This window comes from Gossypium hirsutum, chromosome A13 (assembly GCF_007990345.1).
Source record: "Gossypium hirsutum isolate 1008001.06 chromosome A13, Gossypium_hirsutum_v2.1, whole genome shotgun sequence".
NCBI lineage: Eukaryota > Viridiplantae > Streptophyta > Magnoliopsida > Malvales > Malvaceae > Gossypium > Gossypium hirsutum.
The window spans coordinates 34803581-34815532 of NC_053436.1; positions in this window are offsets into that span (position 1 = coordinate 34803581).

Genomic DNA, 11952 nt, shown 5'->3' on the forward strand with positions numbered 1-11952 from the left:
GACCCTCGACGTGTCCCTAGAATGGATGATGATTTTCATGATCGTGGGCAACCTTCTTTGGCAAAACCAAAGAGTGAGCAGCAACGAGAACATCTCTTTCATACTCGCTGCCATGTACAAGGGAAGCTTTGTAGAGTTATTATTGATGGTGAAAGTTACTCGAACATAGCCAGCACGACGATGGTGGAAAAGCTTTGCTTAACCACTACCAAGCATCCACAACCTTATCAACTACAAGGGCTTAGCAACAAAGGCCAATTTAGGGTCACTCAACAAGTGCGCATCGCCTTTTCTATCGGTAAGTATCAAGACGAAGTTGTGTGCGACGTAATGCCTATTCAAGCCTGCCATTTGTTGCTAGGAGAACCATGGCAACTGGATCAAAAAGTCACTCACGATGGTCGTACCAATAGGTATTCTTTCAAGCATCAAGGAAAGAAACTCACCTTAGTGCCGCTCACTCCGGAACAAGTCCATGAGGACCAAATCAAACTGAAAAATTCTGTTAAAACAAGTGAGGAAAAAGAAAAAGAGAATGAAAAAGAGCAAAAATGATGTGATCTCAATCGCATCATGTTGTGGCACCACTCGTTGCTATCATGATTGGCCTAAACACGAGGGCCCAAGTGCAAGATGAAGCTCAATCTCAGCTCAACAAGCTCAATCTTAGTTTTTCCCAGCTCGATTTAGCTCACATGAGCTTAATTTAGTTCGTTTGGGCTCAATTTAGCTTACTTTAGCTCGTTTGAGCTTGGCTTAAGTTTATTTCAACTCATTTATTTTAATGTCTGAATAAATTAAGTAATTTATTAATTTAGCTTAAATTACTACAGCTCATAATTATGTTTTGCCTTATTACATGTTTTAAATGTGTCTTGGCCGAATTTAATATGTCTTGTTAAGACTTTATTAAATTTGTCTAATTTAATTTATGTTTAATTAGTGTGTCTAAATTATATTAATGTTTGTTCAGCTGAATTTTATGTGATTTAATTTTGGTTCATGTGTTTTTGTAGGTGAGTTGAATTTGGAGAGTAATTAAACAAGGTTCATGCATGATAGGTTCAATGTATGGGACGGTGCATGTAAGGCCTCTTTCAATGAATGGTGGCTGATCCATTTGGCTCCCCAAGGCACCTATTTGGCCAAAAGGTGTCCAGCAACTTAAAGCACAAGCTTGGCCGATCGTATTCCCAAGGCAGCATCTAAGCCATTCACACCTCAATTTGACCAATCAGCTCCTATACATGTATGGGTGGATTCATGAACGTCCAAAGGGAGGGAATATTACCTTAATTCATCACATTGAATGTATAATGTGCATGTACAAAGGGGAGAACGAATTTACAAGGTACATGCTTCCATTCATGAACCAGCCCATCATTAAAGCTTTAATTAAGAGAGATGCATTACCCATGCACCTAGCATTCGTCCAAGAGGGGTTGGATATGAATTGAAGATGCACATTCATGGAACAAGGAAGCTTTCTTATTGGTTAAGCATGCATGAACGGGTTTTGGGAAGAAACATGATTATTCAACCATGCATGAACTTACACTATCCATGAACAGAGATTTAATGCTTGAAGTGTGAACATTTTTAATTGTTGTGTGAACACATTAGTAGCTGAATTTTAATAGGCATTAGAGAGCCTATAAATAGTTTATTTTGTTTATTGTAAAAGGTTATAGAATTTGATTATTGAAAACTTGATTGTGAGGTTTCCTCCTATCCTATTTCATACGAGTCTCGTTCTGACTTATCTAGCTCGCTAGTGGCGTCAACCCGACTTCTTGAACTTATCACCATCCTGGTGTGGCGTTCATCCACCTTTTTATACCTTTGGTTCCTACCTCTCTATAGGTAACGGGTCAAGGTCCATCTTCGATAATCCATTTAATCCACCTTGAGCAATATAAGTCCCGGGGCAATACTTCATATAGTATTGAATCGTTCTTCGCTTGAGTTCTATTTTTCCATTCCATTTTAACTATTAAATTATAAACAATATTTCTTTATTTCACCGAGCCTATCAAACACCTATCCAAACCATCTTTTGAACCCATTTTCTCAACTTCCGCTATAAAAAATCATCTAACTCCATCTATCTACAAATTCGAACAAACTTCTCGTCGACGATCGGGCAATCAAGTGAATCGACTCAAATCAACCGAGCCGGATCACATCATTTGGTATCAGAGCTACTAAAACGAGGAATGCCGACATTCGTATCAAGCTCAGAGTAGGTTCGTAATGTAAAAAAAAGTCAAAAAAATAAAAAAAAATTGAGTTGGAATTTAATTTTTTTCTCTTCCTTGTATTTTGTTTACTATTGTATTGGATTTAAAAAAAAGAGAAGAAATTCAAAAAAAAATTCAAAAAAATCGAAAAAAAGGAAAAAAGAAGTGACAAAAAAATCGAGTTAAAAAAAAGAAGAAAAAAAAGTGAAAAGTCTTGCGAGTTTTTATCATTATCACTTATTACTCCGATCATCAAGTTTCCCTTCCTACCATTATTTACCCATCCCAACGCCACACTTTAAACCAATTTTCTTCTTTATTCAGCCTACCCTACACCCGACATTATCCCTTGTAACCCATTTTGAAACCGACCCTCAAGCAGCAAATTAAGTCAATCGAGACGAATTACGAATTTGTGAGACGAGGTCGAGTGGTAAAAGGCAAGAGAGCGTGAGTTCATTCGAAAAAAAAGCCTAAAAGAGAGTTCAAACACGAGTGAGTGAATTTTTCTTTTTGAGCGAACTTGAGAGATTTGTGGTGAGAATTATTTTTCTTTCTAATTTAACTTTTGTTTTCTAATATTTTGTTGAAGCATGTCTGAAGAATTTTCTGAATTTGAATTCCAAATGTGGAGACAAGAAATGCAAAGGATAATGCGATCTGAATTTCGACAATTCGAAAAAGATAAAGAAGATTTGACATCTACTATCGTTGACATCAAGATTAGTGCAATCCTTTAAAGATTGGAAATTGAACCACAATGTGAAGATATGTTTCACACGCGTTGCCGTGTCCACGATAAAGTTTGTTGCCTCATTATTGATGGTGGAAGTAGGTCAAACATGGCTAGTATTCGAACGGTAAAAAAACTTGGCTTGGCCACTACCAAGCATCCACGACCCTATCAACTGCAAGGACTTGGTGTTGAAGGCAAATTTGAAGTTACTCAACAAGTGCGTGTTGCATTTTCCATCGGAAGATACCAAGACGAAGTCCTTTGTGATGTTGTGCCTATTCAAGTCTGCCATTTGTTGCTAGGAGAACCATGGCAATCGGATCGCAAGGTCATTCACGATGAACGTACCAATAGGTATTCCTTCAAGCATCAAGGAAGGAAAATCACTTTAGCGCCGCTCACACCGGAACAAGTGCAAGAAGACCAATTCAAAATAAAGCAATCCATTGAGCGAGAAAAGGAGAAAGAGATTGAAAAAGAAATTGAAAGAAAACAAAAAGAAAACGAAAAAGAAAAAGAAATTGCAAAAGAAAAAGAAATCGAAAAAGTGAGAGAAAAAGAAAATGAAGAAAAGATGATTGAAAAAGAAATTGAGAATGAAAAAAAAATTGAAAAAGAAAAAGCGGAAAAAGAAATTGAAGGAGAGCTTGAAAAGAAATCAAGTGAAAAAGAAAGAGAGTCTGTAAAAGAAACGAGTGAAGTGAGTAATCACAAAAAGAGAGGAATTTTTTTGCTAACCCCCTTTCGAAATTACCTTGTGATTTTCTTTGTTTCAGGTTTGCAAGATTCCATCCACGGATTGGTTCCAACTTCATTACCTTTCTACCGAGAGACGTTTTCAATTGATTGAAAGAGTTAAGTTGGAAGATAAAAATGATTGTCACATTTCCAATGGTAAGCAAGGTAAGGGTTCCTTGTTGAGCGAGTTTCAACTCATTTACTCACATGTTTATGACAAGATTGCTGAAAATTGTTTTTGCGAAATTGTTTTCCCCATTGAATTGGTTAATTTTCGTTCATCTATTATTTATGATTTTGTTTCAACTAGTGCTTTGAAAAGTTTTTTCTATGATAAGTTTGTTGCTGGCAATTTTATTGAAGGCGTTCGATTAGATCAGCATGAACAAAGTGTGATAGTGTACGATAAAGATTATTCACATACAAAGTTCGATTTGTTTGATTATCATATTCTGAATGATGGTGATTACACCTTCCATAGTGGTAAGAAGTGTTTTCCTATTGATGAGTATGGTATTGGCAAGAATTTTACTGAAGTAGAATAAATCCGCACAAACAAATTTTGAACTCTTGTGATAAAAAGTTGGCATGTGAAACGCCTAGTCTACTTGTGTGTGGTGATAATTTGAATTTTCTATTTTTTTGCGTAAATTCCCCATGTTTGAACAAGTCTATTCGAATGAGATTTACGATGTATGAATGTTTGAACATATGCATGCTCAAATTCTTTTTGTTCCACTTGTGTGAATTGTTGGTAATTAAGAAATTCACACTGCATTTTGGAACGAGTGAACAATATCGTGTGTTCAACCCTGGAGTTCGCTATTCTGGTTCATCTTTGAGAGAAGGCAAGCATTGTAAATTTTGTTTGAATGACCAAGTAAACAATCGTTGCTTGTATGATGCTTTGTCACTAAGTTTGAAAACGAGACGTGTGAATCTTGTTGGCTTGTTAAGGCAAAATCAAATTTTTGATTGTAGAGAATGTTGTTTATTTTTGTTTAACAGAATCAAGACATATGAATGTTTAAAGGCATGCTTGTTTAATTTTCTTTTGATCCGAATATGTGATAAGACGATGGCATGTAAAATGGTTAGTGCATTTGAATTTGAAGATGGTGTCTCAAATCTGCCTTGCTATATAAATTCTGCATGTTTAAGTAAGATTGATCGAGTGGAACTTAGATTACATGATCATTTGGAGGACTCCTTGATAAATTTTGATTATAAATTTGATTTGATTCTGATGCATCCTTTATTACAAAGTATGGAAAACCATTGTGAACAGGTAAGATCCACTTCTACATTTGATCCCGGCATTGGATTATGCATTCTAATTTTGAATAAGATTCTGAAAAGATCGTTTGAGTTTATAAATTTTAGTGTCACTAATTCGTTCCATTTCTATGTAGGTGACACTTTGGAATGGTTTCCTCCTAAAGAGGGAGGGCATGGAACTAAATCATTTTCTTTTCAAACCATTTGTGGTTCCTGGAATTTTAAAAACAATACTTTTCGGATCATGAACAAAAGGGCTTGTGATCTCAAAAAATTTTTCGCGAGCAAGTGGCCCGATTTGAGGACAAATCGTCTTCAAGAGGGAGGGTATGATGTGATCTCAATCGCATCATGTTGTGGCACCACTCGTTGCTATCATGATTGGCCTAAACACGAGGGCCCCAAGTGCAAGATGAAGCTCAATCTCAGCTCAACAAGCTCAATCTTAGTTTTTCCCAGCTCGATTTAGCTCACATGAGCTTAATTTAGTTCGTTTGGGCTCAATTTAGCTTACTTTAGCTCGTTTGAGCTTGGCTTAAGTTTATTTCAACTCATTTATTTTAATGTCTGAATAAATTAAGTAATTTATTAATTTAGCTTAAATTACTACAGCTCATAATTATGTTTTGACTTATTACATGTTTTAAATGTGTCTTGGCCGAATTTAATATGTCTTGTTAAGGCTTTATTAAATTTGTCTAATTTAATTTATGTTTAATTAGTGTGTCTAAATTATATTAATGTTTGTTCAGCTGAATTTTATGTGATTTAATTTTGGTTCATGTGTTTTTGTAGGTGAGTTGAATTTGGAGAGTAATTAAACAAGGTTCATGCATGATAGGTTCAATGTATGGGACGGTGCATGTAAGGCCTCTTTCAATGAATGGTGGCTGATCCATTTGGCTCCCCAAGGCACCTATTTGGCCAAAAGGTGTCCAGCAACTTAAAGCACAAGCTTGGCCGATCGTATTCCCAAGGCAGCATCTAAGCCATTCACACCTCAATTTGACCAATCAGCTCCTATACATGTATGGGTGGATTCATGAACGTCCAAAGGGAGGGAATATTACCTTAATTCATCACATTGAATGTATAATGTGCATGTACAAAGGGGAGAACGAATTTACAAGGTACATGCTTCCATTCATGAACCAGCCCATCATTAAAGCTTTAATTAAGAGAGATGCATTACCCATGCACCTAGCATTCGTCCAAGAGGGGTTGGATATGAATTGAAGATGCACATTCATGGAACAAGGAAGCTTTCTTATTGGTTAAGCATGCATGAACGGGTTTTGGGAAGAAACATGATTATTCAACCATGCATGAACTTACACTATCCATGAACAGAGATTTAATGCTTGAAGTGTGAACATTTTTAATTGTTGTGTGAACACATTAGTAGCTGAATTTTAATAGGCATTAGAGAGCCTATAAATAGTTTATTTTGTTTATTGTAAAAGGTTACAGAATTTGATTATTGAAAACTTGATTGTGAGGTTTCCTCCTATCCTATTTCGTACGAGTCTCGTTCTGACTTATCTAGCTCGCTAATGGCGTCAACCCGACTTCTTGAACTTATCACCATCCTGGTGTGGCGTTCATCCACCTTTTTATACCTTTGGTTCCTACCTCTCTATAGGTAACGGGTCAAGGTCCATCTTCGACAATCCATTTAATCCACCTTGAGCAATATAAGTCCCGGGGCAATACTTCATATAGTATTGAATCGTTCTTCGCTTGAGTTCTATTTTTCCATTCCATTTTAACTATTAAATTATAAACAATATTTCTTTATTTCACCGAGCCTATCAAACACCTATCCAAACCATCTTTTGAACCCATTTTCTCAACTTCCGCTATAAAAAATCATCTAACTCCATCTATCTACAAATTCGAACAAACTTCTCGTTGACGATCGGGCAATCAAGTGAATCGACTCAAATCAACCGAGCCGGATCACATCAAAAAAGAGATTGAGAGTGAAAAAGAAATTGAAGAAAGAAGAGAAAATGAATTAGAAAAGGAAACAAAAGAAAAAGACGTGGAAAGGGTAGTGAGGAATGTTTCCACTAACCAAGATATGAATTTTTCTTGTGTTGCTACTTTTCAGGTTCCCGAAAGATCGAAAGATAACTTTCAACTTCAATACCTCTCAAATGAAAGACGCTTTCATACGATCAACTTAGGCAAAGATGAAATCACACTACATGATCCCGAAGGTAAGCGAGGTAAGGAAATTTTAGAAACTGAGTCCAGTGCAGATTTGAAAATTATTGATAAAACTTTTGGTGACTTAGTTCTTAAAAGATCCCCTCATTTTGATCCGATTAATTGTTACTCTTCGATTGTGGTTGATAAAGTCATTACGAAAAGAAGCGTGATTTGTTATTCTCTTGATTTACCTTGTGTAAAATCCTCGAATTTGTCCAAATCTGTTTTGGAGAATAAGGTAACAAAATTTTCCAAATTTGTTTTCAATTTATATTCGTGCCTTAAACAGTTTATGTGGTTGTACATGAAGTTTGAGTTCCATTTGACAAAGGTTAACTCAACAACGGAGATTCGACTACACTATGCCCCCGATGAGCGAAGGTTTGTTTTAAATGAAAAAGGTAAAATCGACCCTTATTCTTCTGCTTATCGAGGTAAGATGCTTGAAACCTTTGAAACACTTTTGTACTCCTGGATAGTGATAAAGATCATGTTGATGAACACTTAGATCGAAACGTGCTTGACTGTCCTATTTTATTTATTGATGATCTATCTGTTTTGATGGTTGATAAAAAGATTCTTGTTTTTGATAATGCATGCGTGAGTGAATCTATAGACCGTCGATTAATGCATGGTATGATTATGCAACTCTGTGAACCATGTGAATCTTTTCAAATACCTACTTGTGACGATTATGTTTACCATTTGATTTATTACTCGCAATTTATTCATGGTTTGTGGGAACAATGTGAGACGACTGAATGCCTTAAAACATGTCCATCTTTGTTTCAAATATTTGACGAGGCAGTGGTGAGTAAATTAGATTGTTTGCATGGTAATCTGAATCTGTCCATTCACATGCGTTATACCTATTCTGTTATGCTTATGATTGGACTACAAGCTTGTTTCCGTTGCTATTTACTATCTCATGGCTATTCTTTTCAGTGGACTCAATTGCCATTAGTCTCGTTCGATAGAGGAAAGTCGAGTTCATTTGATTTTTCAGATTCGAGGACGAATCTTTTTGAGGAAGGGGGAATGATACGAGTCACAAAAGCCCAAATTCTTGAAGGCGAGGCCCAATAAGCAAATTCCCAGCCCAATCAAGAAATCCATCCATACTTAGTTGAAAATCAGGCCCAATTGTCAAAGTGGCCCAAGTTGTAAAGTTTTATTTTTATTTATTTATTTATTTATTTTACTTAGTTTAAATTTTTATATTCAGTCCAAGAGTCCCAAATAAAAGACCCTTGGCCGAATTTCCATATTAAAATAATTAGGAGTTTTTTTTTAGTTTTAGTTTTAGTGTTCTAATTAAATTAGGAAAACATTTGAAAGGCCTATTTATATGGCTTGGCCAGCCACCCTACATGACATTACAATTACATTGAAAATTTCAGATTTGATTTGAGTGAAAATTCTCTTTGAGTTCTTCAAGGATTTTCTCTTGAGTTTTCTTTAGAAGTTGTTTTAACAATCTTTTTGATTGTGGGAGCCATCTTCAACCTTCTTCTTGCCATTGATATTCTTTGGAGGGGAGACTAGAGCCGTTTGAAGGGAGTTGTGAGATCTTTCGGGATTTCAAGGCTTCTTAGGACTTATCTTTTAATTTCTTACTGTCAATTCTTTCTTTATTTCTGCTTGTGCCGAATCTTTATCTAATTTATTTTCTGTTCTTATTGTGTTTTCAGCCTTTTTCTATCTTAAGGAATTAGCCCAAAAATCCCCAATTTCTAGGGTTCTTGCCGATTCATCCATACTCTTTTTGGGAGAAATTAGATTGCCGAAATTTGGGGAAAACTATCTGGGTGTTCAATTGGGTAGAATCGCAATCTCTTCTAGGGTTTCAAGATTCCTTATTAACACTTATTTCTATTCTCTATTTGATTCTTTACTGTTTTGGGGATTTTATTTCAGATCTGAAAATTCAAAAATCTAATCTTTTAATTTTCTGTTTCGTTTCAGATCTAATTGTTTAGGGTTTTCTAGGAGTTTCTCGTGACTTGGCAACTCGATCTTGGTCCGCGCGCAACCCCGTATCAGGCTGTGACTAAATTTAATTAACATCTTTTAAGCATTTTAAGACATAATTAAACTACTAATATGAACACTTGATGTGACCACGTCCCAAGCACCACCAAGCTTGAATCTTGTTTCCCTCGATCTCCCAAAGGGACCAATGACTCGAGTTAGGTCCAAGCAAATTCATGAAGCTATTTCAGCTTTATTGTTCAAGTTTTGGAAGGAGAATCAGCTCGTTGAAGATGGGGAAGCTCGATCCAACTCCTTGAAGAAACCATGCACCTTAGTGCAAGCTAATTTCAGCTCAATTCCAGCTCCCTTAGCTCAATTCGACTTCAATCAGCTCCCTTGAGCTCAATTCCACCTATTTGAGCTCAATTTAGCTTCTTTCCAGCTCGTTAATTTTATTATTTGAATAATTTGAGTGATAGTTTTATTTTAATTATTTTTACTACAGCTCATAACCGAATTTTCTAGCTCAATTTAGCTCATCAAGAATTTTGACTATCATTGAGCTAGCTGAATTTATTATTAATTATATTTTATTTATGTCTTTATTTTAATTTGTTAAATATGTCTTGATATTATTTAATTTAAGCTGAATGTACCTTGAATCTAATTTGTTTATATCTTTTGTAGGTACATCCACATGTGGGAACACAATTAATGAGGATTCATGAACATTTCTGGTTCAATGTATGTTCGGGTACATGCATGACTACCTACAACGAATGGTTGCCTTAAAGATGATGCATGAATGATTCAATGCAATGAATGGAAGAATGCATGAATATCCCCCTACATGCATCGGTTGCTGACCATTGAATTTCCTATGCACCTATTCGGCCAAAAGACATCTTTTGAAGTGTCCATTCACACCTTGGCCGAATCTAGACAAAGCTATTGGCATCCCATGCATTCATCAGCCCTCAAGTACATTTCCTTACTCATGAAGTTGGCCATTGAACATCCATACAGCCGAATTTGGACATCACTTTTAATGGATACATTTCTAGTTTAGTTTTACACATTTAAAGCCGAATTACTTAGTCTTTAAGCTTGTTTAGTATGACTATTCGGCTATCACCTGAACTCTATAAATAGTTCATTTCTCTTTGTAAAAAGGTTAGACAATTCTGATTATTAAACTTGATTGTGAGGTTTTCCTCCTATCCTATTTCGTACGAGTCTCGTTCTGACTTATCTAGCTCGCTAGTGGCGTCAACCCGACTTCTTGAACTTATCACCATCCTGGTGTGGCGTTCAACCATATTTTTATACCTTTGGTTCTTACCTCTATATAGGTATTGGGTCAAGGTTCGCTTCTATCCTTCCACAAATTTCACCTTAAGCAATATAAGACTCGGGCAATACTTTTTAGTATTGAACATTCTTGACGTTTAAGTTTTATTTTCCATCTCCATCAATTACCTTTTTCTAACCTACCTTGTTTCTATTCTAAACCGAACTTATCAACACCAAACCACTCATCTAAACCCTCTCAAAGCTTCCGCAACCCTTAGCTTAAATCACCCAATTTTGACAACTCCAACTACTCCTCGTCGACGATCGGGCAACTTTGTGAAACGACTCGATTTACCTGGGCCGGATCACATCATTTGGTATCAGAGCTTGCAAAACGAGGAGCACCGACATTCGTAATAAGGCCGCAAGTAGGTTTGAAACGTGAAAAAAAATGAAAAAAAATTTTTTGTTGTAATTTAATTTTTTTCCCTTGTATTTAGCTTACTATTGTATTGGAGTATCAAAAAAATCGAAATTCAAAAAAAAATTCAAAAAAAAAAGTGAAAAAAATCGAGCAAAAAAAAAAGAAAGAAAAAAAAAGTGAGCAAAAAAAATCAAGTTAAAAAAAAAAGTGAAAAGTCTTGCGAGTTTTTATTTATTTATTTATTTTTCTCTCTTATTTGCTCCGATCATCAAGTTTCCCTTCCTACCATTATTTACCCATCCCAACGCCACACTTAGCCTTGATTTTATTTTGTTTAGCCTACCCTACACCCACATCATTCCTTTGTAACCTATTTTGAAACTGACCCTCAAGCAGCAAATTAAGTCTATCGAGACGAATTACGAAATTGTGAGATGAGGTCGAGAGGTAAAAGGCACGTGTGTTTTACATCAAAGAAAAAGCCTAGAAGAGTGTAAACACGAGTGCGAGTGAAAATCATTATTTCTTTGTGAGAGATTGGTGAGGATTTTGAATTGGTGAGGTTCATTTACTATTTATTCTATCTTTCTATTTTCGAACATTTTCTTGAATCATGTCTCAAGAAGAATTCTCTACCGATGAATTTCAATACTTGGTGAATGAGATGGGCCGAATATTGGAGGAAAAACTAAGCCCATTAAAAAGACGTTTGGACCGAGTGGAGGAAAAAGCCCGACGGAAGCAAACTCCACCGAGTCGAGAAATAGAGTTAAGTTCATCACGACGACATTATTCGAGAAGAGACACATATCAAGACTCCTATTCAACAAGGCTTTCGAGACCGCGAGAAGAAAACTTCGAGTCAAAAATCACTCGAGATGAGCGAGAAAGGACGAGCTATTCCTCGTATGCTTCAAAGAAGTCCTTCCCAAAGGATTGTTCTCGAAGAAATGGACGAGAAGCTTATGAAAATATTTTCTCTTTCTTTGAGCCAAATGATTATCTCTTTGATTCTTTCGTGTCATCCACACATTGTAGTGAAAAAGAAAAAGAAA